Below are 9,703 nucleotides of genomic sequence, written 5' to 3'. Positions count from 1 at the left end.
TGATAATGTATATAAAATAATAAAAGTTATTACTTACTTGCTCAGGCTCCCCCAGTGCCCTGCCTTCTTTCTGTGAATCTCCGCCCACCACACCTCCATCACTTCCGAATCTGTTTTTAAAGTGACTGACCGCTCAGCCAATCAGTAGCAGTGGTGATGTCCCATCTTGACCAATGATTGGCTGAACAGCCTGTCACTTTAGAGACGGGACCAAATATGTGCTACAGCTGCAGTGACCAGGAAATGCCAAAGAGAATGCGGGAGGACACCAGGGGAATGTGGGCAGGTCAGTTAATCTTTTTTTTTTTTTTTACACCAAAGCAAGGGCTGCACGGACATCGCCAACGATGTCCGTGCAGCCCTTGCTGCAAGATAACTGAGCCATGTAATAGGCTCTGTAAGTGAGCGCCGATCTAGCAGATCAGACCCACAACATCCCGCCCTAAGAAGTAATTATGTGTTCCTATTTCTGGTTTGTCAATACAGTTGACTACTTGTGGTAATTTTGATGTTTATAAGGCTCATATGAAAGATATTTTCCATTTTGATCAGTGGTGAGGCCCCAAAGTCATTGTATTCTTTTCTATGAGGACTCGGGAGGGAAAGATCGGGATGCCCTAGTTAAAGGGGATATCTAGAGAGCAGGAAAGGTGCTACGTTTTGTAATCTCCATCCTTCCACTTCCTTCGTCTGCTCGTCCGTGCTGATACTTCCGCAGATAAGGAGGGAGGGGGTGGGAGCATGTTGCATGCAATGTCCAATAGCTGCCTGATGTCGCTGGGAAATCTGTAACATTAAACAGCTATTAATCGAGAATCTTAGGTCTAATGTTCCTTTAAATGGGATTGTCCAAGGACATAATATTTCTACATATTGAAAAAAGGAAGCCACCGGCAGTGTGGCACTTTGCGTGGAGTCCCTGCGACTTCACTGGGCACATCCTACATTGCACCTCTGTATGTTCCTACTGCTGTATTCCACTACTGTCCATCTGGTATGTCATTTTTCATTATCTGGACATTAGTATAACCTTCATTGTTTAGAACACCCAGGTTGGTAACTCGTCCAGCAAGTTGAGCTAGGATCCTGGACGCAGGACCCAGATATAGGGTTTTTCTGTTTTATTTTTTTGTCTGATTTTGTCTTATTCACTATTATGATATACGTGCAATCATTTTATAGCACGTACCTGTTTCTCCCTTTTTCCTTGTATTTTTGATTCCTTGCATGTTGATCTGCACTCTGAAGGGGGATCCTGCTATCTAGTATAAAAAACAAAAACCACAGACATAATATAGTCCCAGTTTCTACCTGCTTTCTAGATGAGTCATTTTAGCAGTAGTTATCAGCTTGGCCAATCACTGACTGAGGCGGGACACTACTTTAGCCAATGATTGGCTGAGCCGGTGGTTTCTGCTGAAATTGCTTATCAAACCGGGAGCTGTGGGGAATTGGTGGAGGTGAGTATAAATTTTTTTTTTTTTTTTACATCAGCCATAAATAAAAACTTTAATGTCCCTGGACAACCCCTGAAAATGTGCCTATATTAAAATTTTCTCAACTCTTTCTTATGCAATATAAAAAAATAAAAATTTTCAGTGATCCAGAAAACAGCGTCATATTTACTGGAAAAAAAAAGAAAACTGTCCAAAAAGACGTCTTTATTAGTAACTTTTCCTACCATGTCATGGAAATTATAATTCCTTTTTTTTTTTTTTTTTTTTGTCCAACACATTGAAATAAAGCTAAAGTAAGGTCCAGTATAATGGTCATTGTGTGCAGATTAATATTTTCCATATATATAATATTACAGTTTGATATTAATGAAAGAAAGCAGTGACACAAGTAAGGAACGGAGTGTAGCTGTCTGGCCCAAGACCTTTAAAGAAAAAGCCAAATAAGACTGGAATGTATTTTGGTGTCAGGTTCCCCCTTTTTTTATTCTTTTGTAAATCAATATGCTCACATAATCTAAATTACAGTAGTGCTGCTTGGTACGCATAAACACATCACATAACACCCTCTGATTATTTGTTTGGACGTGCTTTTGATACAGTCTCCGAGGTGCTCGGTTAAAATTTATAATTTGTGATATTTGTCCAAAAGGGCAGCTCGTTTTTCATCGACCTTTTTCAAAGACAATTTCTAGGTTGACGTGAAAATGAATTTCAGCAGCACCCTGGAGTATTATAACACTTTCCTAGAGGAAAACAATCTGTGAATTGTCCCCCCCAGTCTCCTCCAGTGAATTCATGGAACTGTTTAGTAAGTTTCGCTGTCTACTACATTATAATTGGGAACAGCTACAAGCTAATTAAACACCAGGAAACCTCTTGCAAAATAATGTTTTGTCTATGATAAAATGGAAGACGTAGGTCGCCAAAAGAAGCAAGAATCCAATTTCTCTGCCTTATGACAATAATTAGGAATGTGTGATACAGTTGGAAAGTTAGTGCGACACCTCTCCAGCCCAATGCAAAAACTTATCACTGCCCACCACCTAACAATGCATAAAGAAAAAAAAAATTGTGGTGGCTAAAAGCCGTACTTACTATGTGCTCAGGGCTTCCACATAAAGGTGACCAAGAACATGTTAAAAAGCATAAAAAAAAGTTTTATTGGAGAATGCACATATGATGCGTTTCAGGAAAGCAAGATCCCTTCCTCAGGTAAAGTGCATGGACTATCTGAGAAAGGGAACTTGCTTTCCTGAAACACATCATATGTTCATTCTCCAATAAAACTTTTTTTTTATGCCATTTAACACGTTCCTGGTCACCTTTCTGAAGTAGCACTGACGACATAGTAAGTACATTTTTTCAGTTTTTCTTTATGCATACATGTGGGCCAGCTTGTTGCAAAACCCTTGGTGAACTCCAGGTTTTCCCATTGGATCCAGCTGTACCCCAAATATTTGGAGAGATATGCACAAAGCCCAAGTGGCTTCAAGGTGAGCTTTGAATCTTCATGCTTTTTTTTCACCACTGTGGTCTACGGTATCACACCAGGCATGGTCTATTGCCTGTTTTTTCCCCCTCCCCTATATAGTTTACCTAACTAACAATGACATTTGTGTTTTGGTGTATGAGAACAATGCACTGTATTACATCACTATATAGTTAGCATAAGGTGTACAGATTAGAAGCAGGGCAAGGTGGTAGACAAGAGGTTGGGCAGTGACCGCCTTGCAAGAGAATATAGAGCAGCAAGGACCCCATAGTTCCCCGTAAGCTGGTCAAAAAATGGTATACCTGGCACCAACCCATTATACAGACCCCTCTTGACAGGAGGGGACAACATAGTGTGGTACACACAGGAAGGGTGATAGGGTAGCTGAAGTAGTAGTCCCTTGGGCAAACTTTCTAGGTTTTTGTGACTTTTGTCAAAAGAGTTGTCCCATAGTGGGAAGGTTATAATGTCTCTTGTACTTGAAGAAGGAGTCTAAGAGCCCGGAAACGCATCTACTGTGACTACAATAAAGAGATTTAAATTGATCTGAATTAGTTGATGACTGTGGCACTGTGACTGAATTTATAGTCAGTCGAGAAGAATCTCCCATTTTGTTCCTCTGTGGATTAGCTAGAATGAAGGGTGGCCACAAACAACATGTAAAGCTCCAACTTCTGCCAAGTTATGACCACCAATGCTCACCTCCTGCTTCAAACAGTGATCACTGTTCTGTACTGCTCCATTTTACCAGTTTCTATGCGCCCTCACCACTGCCGTATTATTCTGCCCATTATTTTCTTTCTGCCTGCAGTGACCTCCTACCTGTTACCTGTGCTGACTAGGCTCTGCCTGTTCTGACCGACCACCTATTACCCATGATGACAGAATTCTGCCTGTCCTGACCCACCACCTATTACCCATCATGACTGCACTCTGCCTGCCCTGACCTATAACCCATCATGACTGCACTCTGCCTGCCCTGACCTATAACCCATCATGACTGCACTCTGCCTGCCCTGACCTATAACCCATAATGACTGCACTCTGCCTGTCCTGACCTCAGCCTGTATGACCAAGTTTTAGTCCACTCTCTATGGTGCCATGCCTTGACTGCCTGCACACCTCCTTGCTGGAGTAAAGGGTGCAGACTCTCTCTTAGATTCCACTTTCCCATGAAGCTCCACACCAATACTTAAGCAACCCAGCACTTAAGGGCCCATTACACAGAAAGATTATCATGCAAAAAATCATTATATTGTTCGAATTTAGGCGATAATCTTACTGTGTGTCTGTAGGCTACAATCCTATGCCTAATGATAATTAGAGATGAGCGAACTGCTCGGACTTTTGGTCCAAAAGTAGTTAGCTCTCTCGGCATGCCTTTGATCCCGGCCGCATACTTGCGCTCACGGGAATATGCGGCCAGAATATTCCAGGGAATCCCTGTTGAATTCCCTGGAATATCCTGGCCGCATATTCGCGGGAGCGCAAGTATGCGGCCGGGATCAAAGGCATGATGAGAGAGCGCCGATGCTGTTGGACCAAAAGTCCGACGTTCCGCTCAAAAAACTGCATGGGGCCCCATGAAACCTTGAATGGGGTTGTGAGCAATTAGAACTGGGGCAGCTGGGGGTGACTGGGACAGAGGGACAGTTGGGGGTGATTGGGGCAGGCTTGGGTTAGACTGGGGGGGGACTGGGGCAGGCTGGGGGGACTTGGACAGACTGGGGGCAGCTGGGGGAGACTAGGACAGACTGGGGCAGCTAGAGTGACTGGGGCAGGCTGGGGGTGACTGGGGCAGAGGGACAGCTGGGGGTGACTGGCAGACTAGGGTAGCTGGGGGTGACGAGAAGAGGGACAGCTGGGGGGCAGGCTTGGGTTAGACTGAGGGGAAATGGGGCAGGCTGGGGGGGGGACTCGTAAAGACTGGGGGCAGCTGAGGCGGGCTAGGGGTGACTGGGACAGGCTGGAAGTGACTGGGGCAGGCTGGGGGTGACGGGCAGAGGGAGAGCTGGGGGGGGGGACTGGAGCAGGCTGGGGCAGAGGGAGAGCTGGGGTGGGGGCTGGGGCAGAAGGAGAGCTGGGGGAGGTGGAGGAAGAGCTGGGGGGGAGGGGACTGGGGCAGAGGTAGAGCTAGGGGGGGACTGGGGCAGGACTGGGGCAGAGGGAGAGCTGGGGGGGGGACTGGGGCAGAGGGAGAGCTGGGGGGGGGACTGGGGCAGAGGTAGAGCTTGGGGGGACTGGGGCAGAGGGAGAGATGGGGGGACTGGGGCAGAGGGAGAGCTGGGGGGGACTGGGGCAGAGGGAGAGCTGGGGGGACTGGGGCAGAGGGAGAGCTGGGGGGGACTGGGGCAGAGCTGGGGGGGACTGGGGCTGAGGGAGAGCTGGGGGGGGGACTGGGGCTGAGGGAGAGCTGGGGGGGGACTGGGGCTGAGGGAGAGCTGGGGGGGACTGGGGCAGAGGGAGAGCTGGGGGGGAATGGGGCAGAGGGAGAGCTGGGGGGGAATGGAGCATAGGGAGAGCTGGGGGGAATGGGGCAGAGGGAGAGCTGGGGGGGAACTGGGGCAGAAGGAGAGCTGGGGGGGACAGGGGCTGAGGGAGAGCTGGGGGGGACTGGGGCTTAGGGAGAGCTGGGGGGGGACTGGGGATGAGGGAGTGCTGGGGGGGGACTGGGGCTGAGGGAGAGCTGGGGGGGGGGGAACTGGGGCAGAGGGAGAGCTGGGAAGGAGACTGGAGCAAGCCGAGTGACCGGCCCGGGCACACACCTGCCATCCCCTCCTGGTCTCATGCACTTGCATCAGAGGTCCCCGGTGTCCGGAGGAGGCAGCCGCCAGCCGCAGGGACAGCTACGTTCAGAGTTGCAGTTGGTGGAGATGTTCAGCGGGATAGAGGGGCGCAGTGCAGACCCCCGATTCCGCTGAACATCTCCACCAACTGCAACTCCGAACGTAGCTGTCCCTGCGGTGGCGGCTGCCTCCTCCGGACACCGGGGACCTCCGGTGCCTGAGATCAGGAGGGGAGCCGTTGTACCGTCCTAAAGGACGGGGGTGGGGGAGGCTGCCGCGGGGGACGGGAGTACTGATGATGACACCACGCTGTCACAGGGGACCTGGCAGATCGCACTGTATTCCCGGCACCCACCATGGAAGTTTTACCGCTGGGGCTCGGGCCCCCAGCCCCCCCTGGCCCCATAGCGACAGCGTACCCTGCCCCCATGGTAGCTACGCCAGTGTATGCAGCCCTTAACCCCTTAGGGTCAATTTTCATTTTTGAGCTTTTGCTTTTTCCACTTTATGTTTAAAAGGCCATAGCACTTGCATTGTACCACCTAAAAACCCACATGAGCCCTTATTTTTTGCGCCACTAATTGTACTTTGCAATGACAGGTAGAATTTTTGCATAAAGTACACTGCGAAACCAGAAAAAAATTAAATGTGTGGTGAAATTGAAAAAAAAAACGTGTTTTCTTTTATTTGGAGGGTATTTGTTTTTACGCCGTTCATCCTATTATGCATGTTCCTCAAGTTGTTACGATTAAAACGATATCTAACATGTATAACTTATATTGTATCTGATGGCCTGTAAAAAATTCAAACCATTGTTAACAAATATATGTTCCTTAAAATTGCTCTATTCCCAGGCTTATAGCGCTTTTATCCTTTGGTCTATGGGGCTGAGTCAGGTGTCATTTTTTGCGCCATGATGTGATCTTTCTATCGGTACCTTGATTGCGCATATGCAACTTTTTGATCACTTTTTATTACATTTTTTCTGGATTTGATGCAACCAAAAATGCGCAATTTTGCACTTTGGAATTTTTTGGCGCTGACGCAGTTTACCGTGCGAGATCAGGAATGTGATTAATTAATAGTTTGGGCGATTACATACGCAGCGATACCAAACATGTTTGTTTATTTATTTATTTAGATTTATAAAATGGGAAAAGGGGGGTGATTTGGACTTTTATTAGGAGAGGGGATTTTTTATTAATAAAAAAACATTTTTACTTTTATTTTTACCTTAACTAGAAGTCCCCCTGGGGGACTTGTATATACACAGCACTGATCTCTCATAGAGATCAATGCTGTGTATATACACAGCAAAGATCCATCAGATCGGTGATAGATTGCTTTGGCCTGCTGCAGGCCACAGCAATCTATTGCTGAGCCGGGATCAGCGTCATTGCGGCGCTGGGGCCCGGCATGGGCAGAAGAACGGATCTACCCCCCCCCCCCCCGCGATCGCATCGCGGGGGGAACATCCGTCCCACTAGACACCAGGGATGTTGTGTATAAAGCCCTTCAATGCAGCTGTCAGGTTTGTCACCTGCATTGAAGTGCTTAATTAGCCGGTGCGGCAACGGGACACACGCCAGCTAATACAGGCACTGCCCGGCTGCAGATTGCAGGGACCCGATGGGACCCCTCTCTGAACACCCCCCGCGGCTCCATGACGTACCAGGTACGTCATGTGTCGCTAAGGGGTTAAAGGGGTTATCCAGACCTACAAAAACATGGCCACTTTCTTTCAGAGACAACTTGACTCTTGTCTCCAATTCAGGTGCGGTTATCAATTAAGCTCCATTCTTTTTAATGGAACTGAGCAGCAAAACCCCGCCCAAGCTGGAGACAAGAGTGGTGCTGTCTCTGGAAGAAAGTGGCCATATTTTTGTAGCGCTGGATAACCCCTTTAAAAGAACTAAACTACTACATACCTCTACGTGCTCCCCGATGTCCTGCTAGCTTCAGCCCGATCGTGGCACTGTCTGAAGTCATAGGACAATCAGCCAATCACCAGGTCAGTGCCGTGACAGTCACCATCTGTCGGGCGCACATCTCCACATTTAATAGTGATACACCCCCGATAGTCTGGACCTAAAGAAACAATCAATCGATGATTATTTCAACAGCTGATTGTTGTCTGTATTACATGGAGTGATAATCATTTGAATTGTCCGATTCGCTCCAGGTAATAGGACCCTTACCCCCTCTGCACTCTCTGCTCGCTGCCAACGCATGTAAAAGCAGTGGCAGCGAGCAGAGAAAGAGGAGCAAGCGATCACTGACAGCACTCGTTTTATCCTCTCTGTCGCCCCGTGTAATAGGGGTTTTACCTGTAAATGGCCAACTAGAAGATAACAAAGCAGATATATCCTTTACTGCTATAGCAGCTACCTGACAATGTATAATATTCTGCAGCACATAACATCTACGGTGAAAATGTAACTCCTCTGTCCTATTCTTTATAAGGTACCATCTTCACTTCAGCCACTGTGAGGAGCACTGTGCCACAATACAGGAACATGGGCCATTCTGAAATCTGAGCGAGAAAACGTAATATTCTAAACTCGTTAATGTAATAAATAAGTAACAACAAAAAAGACTTTATGCAGAAATCCCAGACATTCCGATTACATCCTGTAAATGAACTGGTATTTATAAGCAACTGCGGGTGAGGCTTCTATTCTACGTCTTACATCACCACCAGTCCTGGCAGAGCGTTCTCCTTGCCTTCTATTCATACAGCTATTCCCTGTGCATTCTCGCCGTGCCCTTTTACTAAATAAAAGAGTGAACATTGTATCCTTAGCTGACACCTGGACTCTGAAGTTCACCTCTTAGAAAACCTAGTGGAAAGTGGTATTTGGCACTTGTGTGAGTGAACTTTCATCCATCTGATACTAGATGGTGATACTGGCTGCAGATTCTAGGAGTTGTGATGTGGTTATCACAGCTCGCGTCGTAAAATTCCTGCGGAGAATTGTGTTTAAAGACGTAGGATTGTGATTCATGGCAGCGCTGCCTTCAAAGGACAACACAAACTAAACCGGAGAACCGTGTAAGACTTGGTGCTTATGTACAGTATATAGACAGTATATTTGGCAAATTATGTTATATGTGTAAGTTAGAAAGGGTACTGCAACATTAGGTTAAAAAAAAATACTACAAAAGTATATAGCATTGCTTACCTGTCTGCTCTAGTTCTAAAATTACCAAAATGCATTTACTTTGGGGATCTGAGTTCTTTACTTTGTGGTTGAGCAGTTGTCCAGTACCACAACTCCCAGAATGCATTGCTTTTCCTCAGATTTCCATCACAGTTTTTCCACCCTGCCTACTCACCTCCCACAGCACTGCTGACAGTTCCCCACCCAAAGTTGCCTACTCCCCTCCCACAGCACTTCTCACAGTTCCCCACCCAATGTTGCCTACTCCCCTCCCACAGCACTCCTAACAGTTCCCCCCCCCCCCCCTAAGTTGTAGGTATTATTTTTGCAAATACAATCGTTTAGCAAACTTGTCTCCTTCTCCTGATATGCTGCTCTCTCCCTCCCATTGTTGACAGCTAATTGTCGTCTATGTGACTAGTTGATATATATATGTATATATATATATATATATATATATATATATATATATATATTAGATGCATAGAGATATAGAAGGAGATTTATCAAACATGGTGTAAAGTGAAACTGGCTCAGTTGCCCCTAGCAACCAATCAGATTCCACCTTTCATTTTCCAAAAAGTCTGTGAGGAATGAAAGGTGGAATCTGATTGGTTGCTAAGGTTAATAAATCTTCCCCATGGTGTGTATATATACTGTATAATATATATGAATATGTATACTATAGCTATACCCAGCTATACACCATCCAGACCACCATCCAGATCGTGTACATGTGAACGCACCCTTAACCCCTTGCCTCCACAGCCTGTTTTGGTCTTAATCCCCGGGGCCTATTTTTCAAAT

At 46.7% G+C, this 9,703-nt stretch overlaps 1 long non-coding RNA gene across 1 annotated transcript; it reads right to left on the bottom strand.

Annotated features, from left to right (window-relative positions):
- Window positions 1-664: 664 nt before the first annotated feature.
- LOC138767272 (uncharacterized) lies at window positions 665-8,250 on the bottom strand. Its single transcript, XR_011358783.1, has 3 exons — window positions 8,124-8,250; window positions 1,190-1,262; window positions 665-786 (listed from the first exon to the last, which is right to left on the bottom strand). It is a non-coding gene; the product is annotated as an uncharacterized lncRNA (long non-coding RNA).
- Between the last annotated feature and the right edge of the window lie 1,453 nt (window positions 8,251-9,703).

The sequence above is a fragment of the Dendropsophus ebraccatus genome, chromosome 11 (genome assembly GCF_027789765.1).
Source record: "Dendropsophus ebraccatus isolate aDenEbr1 chromosome 11, aDenEbr1.pat, whole genome shotgun sequence".
NCBI classification, from domain to species: Eukaryota; Metazoa; Chordata; class Amphibia; order Anura; family Hylidae; genus Dendropsophus; species Dendropsophus ebraccatus.
This window is presented reverse-complemented; position numbering and strand designations above follow the sequence as displayed.